Genomic DNA, 13,438 nt, shown 5'->3' with positions numbered 1-13,438 from the left:
GGTCATGTTGTACAGGACATTGGTTAGGCCACTGTTGGAATATTGCTTGCAGTTCTTGTCTCCTTCCTATCGGAAAGATGTTGTGAAACTTGAAAGGGTTCAGAAAAGATTTACGAGGATGTTGCCAGGGTTGGAGGATCTGAGCTATAGGGAGAAGCTGAACAGGCTGGGGCTGTATTCCCTGGAGCGTTGGAGGCTGAGGGGTGACCTTATAGAGGTTTACAAAATTATGAAGGGCATGGATAGGGTAAATAGGCAAAGTCTTTTCCCTGGGGTGGGGGAGTCCAGAAGTAGAGGGCATAGGTTTAAGGTGAGAGGGGAAAGATATAAAAGAGACCTAAAGGATAACTTTTACACACACAGGGTGGTACGTGTATGGAATAAGCTGCCAGAGGAAGTAGTGGAGGCTGGTACAATTGCAACATTTTAAGAGGCATCTGGATGGGTATATGATGGGTTTGGAGGGGTATGGGCAGAATGCTGGCAGGTGGGACTGCATTGGGTTAGGATAACTGGTCGGTATGGACGGGTTGGACCGAAGGGTGTTTCCAATCTGTACATCTCTGACTCTAGGAGTTTCTCAGGGTCGTATCATAGGCCCAATCATCTTTAACTGCTTCACCATTGACCTGCCCTCTATCATAAGGATAGCAAAAGCATCTATAGATACATAAAAGGGAAGAGTTGGTCCCTTGGAAGGTGAAATTGGAGAGTTAATAGTGGGGAACACTGAGATGGCAGAGATGCTGAATCAATACTTGGCTTCAGTTTTTGTGGTGGAGGACAAAAGTACCATTCTTGTTGGAACAGGTAAGCCAGAGGCAATAGATAATTTAAACTTAGAATAATCAACATTTTTAGGAAAAAGGTATTAAACTATTAGGATTGAGGGCTGACTAGTCCCCCGAGCCTGATGACCTATATCATTAGGGTATTAAAGGAAGTAGCAGCGGAGATAGTAAATCCATTGGTTACAATCCTAGAATTCCGCAATGTGGAAACAGGCCATTTGGCCCTACAAATCCACATCGACCCTCTGAAGAGTAATCCACCCAGACCCATTTCCCTGCTACTCTACATTTTGGCCCTAACTAATGCACGTAACCTATCCATCCCTGAACACTATGGGCAATCTTACCATGGCCAATTTACTTAATCCGCACATCTTTTGGAGCCCATGCAGACACTGAGTGTGTACAACCTTCGCACACAGCCACCTAAGGCTGGAATCGAACCCGGGTCCCTGTTGCTGAGGCAACAGTGCTAACCACTGAGCCATAGTACTCCAAAATTCCCTGGGCGTGGGAAACATTCCAGTCGATTGGAAAATGGCTAAAATTCAAAAGGAGGGAGGCAAAATGTGAGCAATTACAGTTAATTTAATATCTGTTGTTGGGGAAAGTGTCAGAATCAATTATCAAGGAAGCACCATTTTCTTGGTGGCAGTTGGGGTGGGAGGAGCAACAACAAGGACCAGATGCCTGAAGGGAAGGGAGGACTAAAGTTTAAAAACTTACCTAATGTATAGGCAGACCTCACTCTCCGCAGGAGCGGACACTGGACTGCTGGGTAGGTGATGCTTTATATTTGGGTGGTTAATTACTCTGATCCTCTGAAGATCTTGACTCCCCGGGAGGGGTCTGTCAGTTCTGCGATTGGTCAGAAAAACAGTTCGGTCCGCTTCAGCAAGATTTCACACTGTAATCAGTATCAACTGGGTTAAATGCTTCTGTGTTCCTTGGAGAAACTGCTGCGCAATCGCTTGAGGCAAGACCATTTGATTAGATTCCCAACAAGTCCACGTATGGAAACAGGCTCTTCGGCCCAACAAGTCCACACCGACCCTCCGAAGAGTAACTCACCCAGACCCGTTCCCCTACCCTATATTTACCCCAAACTAGTGCCGCCTGAATTTTTATATGGTTCTTAAGAAATAGTACACCCTTAATTACAGAGTAAATCCAATAGTGTAATAAAATGACATTATGGACAGCAGGTTAACCTGAAAGTATTTCCTGGGAACCAACATTGTTTTGAACATGTTATCTCTTTACACCTGCGTCTCCAAGGTTAACTAGGATGGTTAGTAATCTCCTATCCAGCTTGGTTAATTCCATACTGTGAACAGAACATTGTCTGGTAATCTTTGATTCAGTTAGCTCAGGAATTCAGCTTTTAGCAGGGTGAAAAGCCATTTTAAACCGTGTTAATTTGCAGCCTAAAAAGCCATTTTGTTATGTTACTTGCATTAAGAAGCCATTTTATAGTTAGTAAAAGCATGAATTAAATGGTTGCTGCTGACAACAGCCTTATTCCAAACTTTAGATCCTCACCTCCTCTGACCAAAAAAAAGGTTGTGGGCTAGATTAATAAGGTGACTAGTCTTTTTTTTCCTTTTTAACTTTTCAGTAGGTTCATTGGGAATTTAGAAAACTGGGAAGGGAGGTTAGGGCAGTTGAATGTTCCTTCTGCAGAATATGGGAGGTAAGGACCACCACCTGGGTCCCTGCTGACTGCATCTGTGGGAACTGCACCCAACTTCAGCTCCTCGAACAGCGTTACAGAGCTGGAGCTGGAATGAACTTTGGATCGTGTGGGAACCGGAGGGGGTTATTGAGAGGAGTTACGGGGAGATAGTCACACCTCAGGTACAAGTAGAAGGTAGTTGGGATACTGTCAGGGGAATGGAAAGGGAGCTAGCAGGTAGTGCAGAGATCCCCTGTGGCACTCCCCTCAATAACAAGTATACCGTTTTGGCTGCTGTTGGGGGGGACGACTTACCAGGGGTAAACAATGGAGCACAGGTCACTGGCACCGAGTCTGTCCCTGTTACTCATTGGGAAGCAGGGAGAGGGGCAGAGCATTAGTCGTTGGGGACTCCATAGTTAGGGGGACAGACAGGAGGTTCTGTGGGAACGAGGGAGACTCATGGTTGGTGTGTTGCCTCCCAGGTGGTAGGTTTCGTGATGTATCTGATCGTATTTTCGGGATACTTGTGGGGGAGGGGGAGCAGCCCCAAGTCATGGTCCACATAGACACCAGTGACACAGGTAGGAAGATAGATATGGATTTAAGGCAGAAATTCGGGGAGGTAGGGTGGACGCTTAGAGCTAGGACAAAGAGAGTTGTTATCTCTAGTTTGTTGCCTGTGCCATGTCTTAGCAAGGCAAGGAATAGGAGAGAGGGGAGTTGAGCACGTGGCTACAGGAGGGAGTGTTTTGCATTCCTGGATAATTGGGGCTTTTTCTAGGGTAGGTGGGACTTCTATAAACAGGATGATCTTCACCTGAACCAGAGGGGTTCCAATATCCTGGGATGAAATTTGCTTATGAACTTTGGGTGAGTTTAAACTAATTCATCAGGGGGACGAGAGGCTAAATTTGTAATTTGAGTATAGAGGGGGTTGAGAGTAGTGAGGTACAAATTAAGGTTTCGGGGTTGAAAGAAGTCTGGTTGAAATATGTCTATTTCAACACTACGACCATCTGGAATAAGATGGGTGAACTTGCAGCACCGATCGGTACCTGAGATTTCGATGTTGTGGCCATTTCACAGGCGTGGGTAAGCAGCGACAGGAATGGTTGTTGCCAGTTCTTGCATTTAGATGTTCAGTAAGAACAGAGAAGATAGTAAAAGAGGTGGGAGTGTGGCATTGTTAGTAAAGGATGGTGTTACAGTGGTAGAAAGGATGTTTGAGGGCTTGTCAACTGAGGTAGTATGGGCTGAGATTAGTGGCAGGAAAGGAGAGGTCAGCTTGTTAGGGTTTTTCTATAGGCCTCCAAATAGTTCCAGAGACATAGAGGAAAGGATAGCAAAGATGATTCTCGATTGGAGCAAGAGTGACAGGGTAGTTATGGGGGACTCAACTTTCCAAATATTGACTGGAAGTACTACAGTACTTTAGATGGGTCCGTTTTTGTCCATTGTGTGCAGGAGGGTTTTCTGACCGTATATAGACAGACTAACAAGGACGATGCCACATTAGATTTGGTATTGGGAAATGAAGCTGGCCAGGTGTTAGGTTTAGAGGAAAGTAAACACTGGTGATCGTGACCACAATTCAATTATGTTTACTTTAGTTATGGAAAGGGTTAGTTTACTGGATATAGGTTTGCTTGCTGAGTTGGAAGGTTCATTTTCAGACATTTCATCTTTGAGAAGGAAACACTGACTACACTATTAGAAGACCCAAAGATAACCAACCAACTTCATCAGCAAGGACAGTATCATCAAGCTAGTGGACCTATGCCTTACCACCCACATGGTGGTATGGTGATGAAACGCCTGAAAACGAACTTTCCAGGTCAGCGAGCAAACCTATATCCAGAACCTCAACCTGAGCTACAAATCTTCTCAAAACGCGCTAGGATTAGGTATGGAATGAGCTGCCAGAGGATGTGGTGGAGGCTGGTGCAGTTGCAACATTTAAGAGGCAGTTGAATGGGTATATGAATAGGAAGGGTTTGGAGGGATATGGGCCGGGTGCTGGCAGGTGGGACTAGATTGAGTTGGGATATCTGGACGGGTTGGACCGAAGGGTCTGTTTCCATGCTGTACATCTCTTGACTCTTAGTATACAGTGGAAGGCAAGAGCTACAGCTGGGGGAAAGGCAATTACGATGTGATTAGACAAGATTTAGGATGGGGAAAGAAACTGTAGGGGATGGGCACAATAGAAATGTGGAACTTATTCAAAAAACAGCTGCTGTGTATACTTGATAAATGTGTACCAGGGAGGAAGTCATTGAGCGTAGGAGCTTTACTCAGCAACTAAGGACTTTGAATCTCTTGTCAAGAGGAAGAGGGCTTATGTTAGGATGCGACGTTAAGGGCCAGGAAAGACCTAAGCAGATAGCCAAGACAAGTGAGGAGATTGGTGGATAGGATCAGGGAAAACCCTAAAGCTTTCTATGGGCATATAAGGGATAAAATAATTACCACAGTAAGATTAGGGTCAATCGAGGACAGTCATGGGAAGTTGTGCATGGAGTCAGGAGATGGGCAAAGCACTAAATGACTATTTCTTTTTCAGTATTCACTTTGGAAACACAGTGTTGTTGAGAACCGAGAAACCGGCCACTAGACTAGATGGAATTGAGATTCACAAGAAGGTGGTGTTAGAAATTCTGGAAAGTGTGAAAATAGATAAATCCATTGGGCTAGATGAGATTCTTCCTAGAATTCTCTGGGAAACCATGGAGGAGATTGCAGAGCCTTAGGCAATGACAACAAAGATCAAAGCCAACAGGAATAGTACCAGAAGACTGAAGTATAGCAAATGTTGTCCACTTGTTCAAGAAGCCACCCCTGGTAATTATAGACCAGTGAACTTTACTTTGGTTGTGGGTAAAGTGTTGGAAAAGGCTTTAAGAGATAGGATTTATAATCATCTCCAAAAGGAATAAGTTGTTTAGGGATAGTCAACACAGTTTTGTGAAAGGTAGGTCGTGCCTCACAAACCTTATTGAATTCTTTGAGAAGGTGACATAACATGTGGATGAGGGTAAGCTGTTGATGTGTATATGGATTTCAATAAGGCTCCCACGGTAGGCTATTGCACAAAATACGGAGGCATGGGATTGAGGGTGATTGAGCAGTTTGGATCAGAAATTTCTCGCTGAAAGAAGACAGGGTGATATTTGTTGATGAGAAATGTTCATCCTGGAGTTCATTTACTAGTGGTGTACTGCAAGGATCTGTTTTGGGTCCACTGCTGTTTTGTAATTTTTACAAATGACCTCTGAGGGCATAGAAGGATGGGTTAATAAATTTGCAGACGACTTGAAGGTTGGTACAGTTGGATAGTGCTGAAGGATGTTGTAGATTACAGAGGGACATAGATAAGATGCAGAGCTGGGCTGAGAGGTGGCGAATGGAGTTTAATGCAGAAAAGTGTAAGGTGATTCACTTTGGAAGGAGCAACAGGAAGTTGCCACTCAGGAAAGATGTAGTGTCATCGGAGGTAGTTCACTAGATTGATGCCAGAGATGAGGGGTTTCTCGTATGAAGAGAGATTGAACAGTTTAGCCTATATTCTCTGGAATTTATAAGAATGAGTGGAGATCAAATTGAGGTATTCAAGATGATAAAAGATATGGATAAAATAGAAATGGAGTGGATGCTTCCTCTTGGGCATTCTAAGACAAGAGTCTTAGGATAAGGGGTAGCAAATTAAAACAGTTGAGGAGAAACTGCGACTCCCAAAGGGTTGTGAATATGTGGAATTCGCTACCCCAAAGTGCGGTGGATGCTGGGACAGTGAGTAAATGTAAGGAAGAGTTATAGATTTTTGGTAATGGGCTAAAGAGATATGGAGAAAAGACTGGAAAATGGGGGTGATGAGCATATCAGCCATGATTGAATGGTGGAGCATTTATAGTTGAATGGCCTAATTCAGCTCAAACTCTTATGAACTTATCCGGAGATGTTCAGCACCATTTGCAACTTCTCAGATACAGAAGCAGTCCAAGTTCAAATGTAACAAGATCTGGACAGTATCCAGTTTTGGGCTGACAAGTGGCAAATAATGCACACGTTCCAGGCAATGACCGTCTCAATAAGGCATACTGTAAAAAAAAAAAATTCCCATTGACATTCAGTGGTGCTACCATCGCTGACCTGACCCCCACTCCCCCACTATAAACATTCTCAGATTAACATTAACCAGCAACTTGACTGCACTATAAGTACAGTAACTACATGAGCTGCTCAGAGAGTAGGAATATTGTACAAGTGACTCTCCTGACTACCCATGCCTGTCGAACATCTACAAGCCACAAGTTAGGATCATGATGGAATACTCTCCACTTCCTGAGTGTAGCTCCTCCAACACTCCAGAAGCCTGACAGTATCTAGAAAAAAGACACCTGTTTGATTGACACCATAGACACAAGCATCCTCTCCACTCCATATCAGCTGCATGTACTATCTACGAGTTACATTGAAGGATCTTTGGCAAATTTCTGCAACAACATCTTCCAAATCCACAACCATTTCCATCTAGAAAGACAAAGGCAGCAGATACATGGGAACACCACCATCTGCAGGGGGAGCCAATGGCCTAGTAGGATTGGACTGTTAATCCAGAAATTTGGGTAATATTCTGGGGGCGTGGATTCAAATCCCACCATGGCAGATGGTGGAATTTGAATTCCAATAAATTATCTGGAATTAAAGAGTCTAATGATGACCACAAATTCATTGTTGATTATCAGAAAAATCCATCTGGTTAACTGATTCCTTTTAGGGAAGGGAGCTTGCCATACTTAAATGGTCTGGCCTACATGTGCCTTGAGCAATGTGGTTGACTCTTAACTGCTCTCTGTGCAATTAGGATGGGCAATAAATGCTGGCCTAGTCCAGAGATGCCTTCATCCTGTAATAGCTGTTCCTGATCGCGAAGGTCGACAAGCCCTCCGTTTCTTCGTCTCTTGCTGACCCAACCAGTCCCGTCTCCCCACTTACACACACACACACACACACAAACATATAAATAGAAAGCAGGAAACAACAGCTTTGCTTCACTTGGAGGTCGCCACTGATGATGTTACCTAGCCAGGTAATGAAACATCTGGATATCAAACCTACAGCTCAGCGAGCAAACCTACACCTTCAACCTCAAACTGAGCTACAAACCTTCACAATCCTTGCACACTCAAATGGCGGAACTGGTCCTCGCCCTCACAACTTCTCGTTTTAATCCTCCCTCTTCTTACAGACCGGAGGGGTAGCCATACGCACCTATATAGGCCCCAGCTATGTCTGCCTCTTTGTAGGATACATCGAACATTGTATCTTCCGCAGCTATACCAGCACCATTCCCCACCTTTTCCTGTGCTGCATTGATGACTGTATCGGCGCCACCTTGTGCTCCCATGAGGAGATGGAACAGTTCATCAATTTCACTAACGCCTTCCAGCCTGACCTCAAGTTCACATGGACAATCTCTAACACCTCCTTACCCTTTTGGACCCCTCTGTCTCCATCTCTGGCGACACGCCAGACATCCTATTTCAAACTAGCCAACTCCCACAGCTACCTTTACGACCTGCCCTACTCCCAATTCCTCTGTCTGTCGTATATGCTCTAAGGGGGAGCAAATCCACTCCAGGACATCTCAGCCTGCTATTTCAAGGAAGGTTGTTGCCAGGGTTGGAGGATTTGAGCTATAGGGAGAGGTTGCATAGGCTGGGGCTGTTATCCCTGGAGTGTTGGAGGCTGAAGGATGATGCTATAGAGGTATTTAAAATCATGAGGGCCACAGATAAGATAAATAGACAAAGTCTTTTCCCTGGGGTGGGGGAGTGCAGAACTAGAGGGCATAGGTTTAGGGTGAGAGGGGAAAGATATAAAAGAGACTTAAGGGGCAACCTTTTCACACAGAGGGTGGTACGGGTATGGAATGAGCTGCCAGAGGAAGTGGTAGAGGCTGGTACAATTGCAACATTTAACAAGCATCTGGATGGGTATATGAATAGGAAGGGTTTGGAGGGATGTGGGCTGGGTGCTGGCAGGTGGGACTAGATTAGATGGGATTTCTGGTCAGCACGGACAAGTCAGACCGAAGGGTCTGTTTCCATGCTGTACATCTCTATGACTGCAATTTCCCCTCCCGTGTGATCAACAATGCACTCCAGTGCATCTCCTCCACTTCTTGCATCTGTGCCCCCAATCGCAAAAAGGATAAAACCCTCACCAACAACGGCCCTGACTTTCCTCTCCATGAATCTCCAGATACAGCACATTATCCTCTGCCATCTTCAGTCAGACCCCACCATTAAACCCTGTCTGCATTCCACAGAGACCATTCCCTTCACAACTCCCTTGTTGGGTCCGCGGCCTCCACTACTCATCACCCTACACACACCTGGCATCTTTCCTTGCTGCTACACGAGATGTAAAACCTGCACCCGTACCTCTGTCCAAGGCCCCAAAAGATCATTTCACACCCAGTGGAGATTTTCCTGCACATCAACCCACCTCACCTATTGTGTCCTTTCCTCTTGATGTGGTCCCCTCTACGTCTGGGAGACAGGACGGCAATTTGCAGATGGTTTAGGGAACATCTCTGGGATGCACGCACCAAATAACTTCACTATCCTGTGGCCAGCCACTTTAGTGACCCCCTCCCACTCCCCCAAGGATATGCAAGTCCTGGGCCGCCTCCACTGCCAAATCGAAACCACCCTCCAATTGGAGGAAGAATGCTTCATCCACCGCCTTGGGACCTTACAATCACACGGCATCAATGTTGACTTCGATAGTTTCCAAATATCCCCTCCCCCACCTCAGTCCAGATCCAAATCGCAAACTTGGCACTGCCCTCCTGACCTGACTTGTCCTATCTGTCCATCTTCCTTCCCATTTATCTGCTCCACCTCTCACTGATCTATCAAAATTAATCCCCACCTGCATCCACCTATCACCATGTCTCATTTCAATGTGTTTTCCCTAGTCCTCACTTTTCCAGTATCCGCATTCACAGGATCATCTCCTGCAATTTCTGCGACTTGCAGCAAAAAACCATCACTAAGCTCGTATTCCCCCTCCCTTCTATTAACAGTATTTTACAGGGATTGTACCTTCTTGGACACCCTAGACCGCTTCTGTCATTCTTTGCATTACTTTCAGTTGCTGGCATTTCAATACACCCACTTGTTCCCATGCCAACATTTCCCTCCTTGGCTTGCTGCAGTGTTCCACTAAAGCCAATGCAAGCTGAAGGGTTCTACCTAAGCACTCTTACAGCCTTCAGAATTCAACATTTGAGATCAACAATCTCAGAACAAAGTATGTCCGACTTCACTCGTTGAGTTTTAATTGTTTGGGTTTGCTTTCAGCAAAACCAAACCAGTTTTGACAATGTATAGCTGTAATTTATATCCATTTGGCACATTTGAGATCAGTCCTTTGTTATCAATAAGATTTTTTTTTTACTTTATCTCAGCATACTTACCATCTATTCCATTCGTTCATCCTTCTGTTTTGTCAACAATGCAAGTGCCATCGTCCTCCAACATAATTCATTTCCAAATAAGAGTAAAGGGATTCAAAACATTAACTCCTGTTTCTTTCTATACTAGAAACTACCAAAGTCACTCCATTGCTCTAGTTTCCTACCCTGTCCTTTATTAATATTGATACATTCTACCCATTAGATATTTGCATTTTATTGTTGGTAGTTGATTGTTTCAAAACCGTGAATGTACCATCAGTAGTTCAAGTGTACATTAGTACGTCAGGTCCTGTATTTGTTGCTTTTAAACTTCAACATGCTGAAATTCCACTGTAGATATGTAGACACCAAAAAAAAATAGAGAAGCATATTGCTGTTTTGGAAATGTGTCCAAAACAGTTGTTCCCCAATTTAACTCGCTTTTAAAACATTTTGGATACATAAATAGGAAGAGTTTAGAGGGAAATGGGCCGAGGGGCGAGTTGGACCGAAGGCCTGTTCCTGTGGTGTACATCTGTGACTCTATTTCTTTCCTTGCTTAGATTTTCTGCAAGTCAGTTTTTTTCTAATATCTCTTCAGAGCAAAAATTTGTGATCTGATATATCATTGATTGAAATTGCATCTGGATTATAAGTGAGTTGAAAAAGACAAACGTCTGTCTCTGTCTCTGTGTCTCAACTTGTACCAAGTTCACTGAAGGTGAAGGTACTTCTCTACTTAGCTACTAACCTGTGATCGAACCTGACTCTGTATGAAGACATCCTTTTTCAGAAATTTGCCCTCGAGTTGTTTTCATTAGATTATTGGAATAAGAATGTCATTGTTTCTTCCTAAAAGAAGAAAAGTAGAGTTGATGCTAAGACAGAAGAACACCCATCAGTCAAAATATTTACAATTTTTAACCAGTTAAGTTTAATATATTTTTAAACAGCATTTCATAACTGGTTGCCAAAATTATATTTTACCAGAACGCCAAAGTGAAATAATTATTTACTTGTGCCCTACCATAGCTCTGCAAATATATCCTTTTCAAAGAATCTGTTTCACTCCTGCATTGCAGCTGTTCAAGAAAGCAGCTCATCACCCCCACCTTGAGGGCAATTAGGGATTGTTGATAATGTTGGCCTAGTCAGTGAAGCTCATATCGCCTGAATGAATGAATTTAAAAGAAATTACTCTGCTTCCACCACACACTCAGCTGGGCGTTGTTAGATGGAATGACTCATTGTGCAGAGAGACAGAGACTCCTTTTAGGATAGAAGAATGGAAAAACATGTTGCTGTCCTGGAATCAAGTCCAAGAGAGCTATTTTCCCATTTGGATTTGATATCTCGTTGCCCTTACAGAATCATAAAATTGTTACTGTTCAGAAGGAGACAACTCAGCCCATCGTTTCTGTACTAATTCCCCATATACGTAATTCATTCAGTGTCATTCTTTTTCCTCCCCATAACTGGATATACATTGCTCCCTTTCAGATAGCAGCCTTTTGAATGTTTGAATTGAATCTGCCTTGAGCACAGCCTGAGTGCATTCTGGACACTAGCCATTTAATGTCTGAAATTGTTTTTCTCGTTACTTTTGCTGACTATGAGGAAATTGTAGAGGTCTTGCAGAAATATTTGCATCATCTATAACTATGGGTGAAGGGCCCGATAGCTGGAGCGTGGCTAATGTTATGCCTTTGTTTAAAAGGGTTGTAAAGAGAAACTAGGGGACTGTAGACCTGTGAGTCTGACTTTGATTGTGGATAAGTTGTTGGTGATTCTTTTTTAAAAAAAAACGTTTTGAAAGGCAGAAACTGATTAGGAATAGTCAGCGTGATTTTGTTTGAAGAAAATTGCATTCCAAAAACTTGAGTTTTTTTGAGGAAGTTACCAAAAACTTCCTCAAAATATAGAGAACCACCAGGAGAAGCTGAGAGTTCTTCAAGAAGTAAGTCTTTTATTTGCAAATAAAAAAAACTGTGACACTGAGAAAGAGATTCTCAAATGCCCACAAACCTTCAGGTCTGTGGATTTTTATATCTTTTTTTTTTAATCGTGTTTCTGTTAGCTTATCAGCATGTCCAACTATATTAATCAAAGTACCTCACTCTAGCAACACAATAAACCAGTAATGTGAGTTCCCATTATCTCTTTAATTGTACATTCTACTTAATGCTATTCTAATGTCACGGTTAGATATTTATTGCTAACTCTGCTGCAGTGATCTTTCCATTCCAGACTAACCTGTTATGATAGATACTTAGCTATTACAATAGTCTACTGTCTCAAGTTGACTCTACTAACTATTAATTAGATATTTCAGTGTCATGTCCCAAATATTTATTGTCCCAATCCTGTCATAATAACACTTAACAGAGAAACTTGTTTTATTACTTGTGTTATCTCCTCTCGCCATAGTGACCTTTCAGCCTTAACCTTACTCTGCTAATTGGTGTGAGAACATTCCACTATGGTTATCCCATCCTGCCTTCCACAGAACACAGATTGCCAGTGGTTTTCATGCTTTAACCCTTCCCATGCTTTCATGTTCTTTACTTTCCATATAGGGACTTGGGTAGAGTTGCAGAACAGAGAGTTTGAGGGGTTCAGGTACAGAGTTCTTTGAATTTTGGATCACATTGATAAGGTTAATGGTAGTTGTATTTTCCCTAGGTTGAGGATTTTAAGGCCAGGGCGCACTCTTTGTCTTGCTCACTTTCGCACTGTCTCGCTTTTGCATGCGCTCGCTCTCTTTCACGCAGTTGCACTCACTCACTCATCCCCCACCTTCCTGATAAGGTTATTTGCCAGTATGTTAACTAGAGTATCCATTTTACGTGTAGTTTTTTGATAAATATTTTAAAAGTGGTGTTTAAATGCAATTGTAGAAACGCAGACACTTGAATCAAGATGTAATGCAAAAGGTTAAATATAAGGCCCTATCTAAGAATCTATTTTCTTGGTTTAAAATTATCATTTACTCTTGTTACTTCAGGCAATAGCCGTCAATGTTTTAAGTAAACTATTCACTTGTTCATGTTACCATTTTAAAAAAAATGCATCCTGGAGAAACTCAGCAGGTCTGGCAGCATCTGTGCAGAGGCAAACAGAATTATAAAGATCATAAAATGTCGAAGCAAAGTAGGCCATTCAGCTCATTGGTGCAGATTCGATGAGATTATGGCTGATATGATAACCCTCAACTCCACTTTCTAGCCTTGATTAATTTACTGATTAAAAAATCTACCTATGCCCTATTTGAGTATACTTAGCCACCCAGCCTCAATAGCTTGTGGTATGGTGAAGAATTCTTCAAATTCACAAGCTGCTGAGAGAAGAAATTCCTTCTCATCAACTTAAATGTGTGTGACACCTTTATTCTGAGATTATGACTTTCGGTCCTAGACTCTCCCATAGTGGGGAAACAACCTTTTTGCAGCCTTTTATTTAAGTAGAAAATTATCTGCAATCTTTTTCTGTGAAACTATAGAATTC

This window comes from Chiloscyllium plagiosum, unplaced genomic scaffold, assembly GCF_037043375.1.
Source record: "Chiloscyllium plagiosum isolate Xiang-an unplaced genomic scaffold, Cpla_swu_hap1 HiC_scaffold_1, whole genome shotgun sequence".
Lineage (NCBI taxonomy): Eukaryota > Metazoa > Chordata > Chondrichthyes > Orectolobiformes > Hemiscylliidae > Chiloscyllium > Chiloscyllium plagiosum.
The sequence above is the reverse complement of the archived record's forward strand: the minus strand, read 5'-3'. Positions refer to the sequence as shown.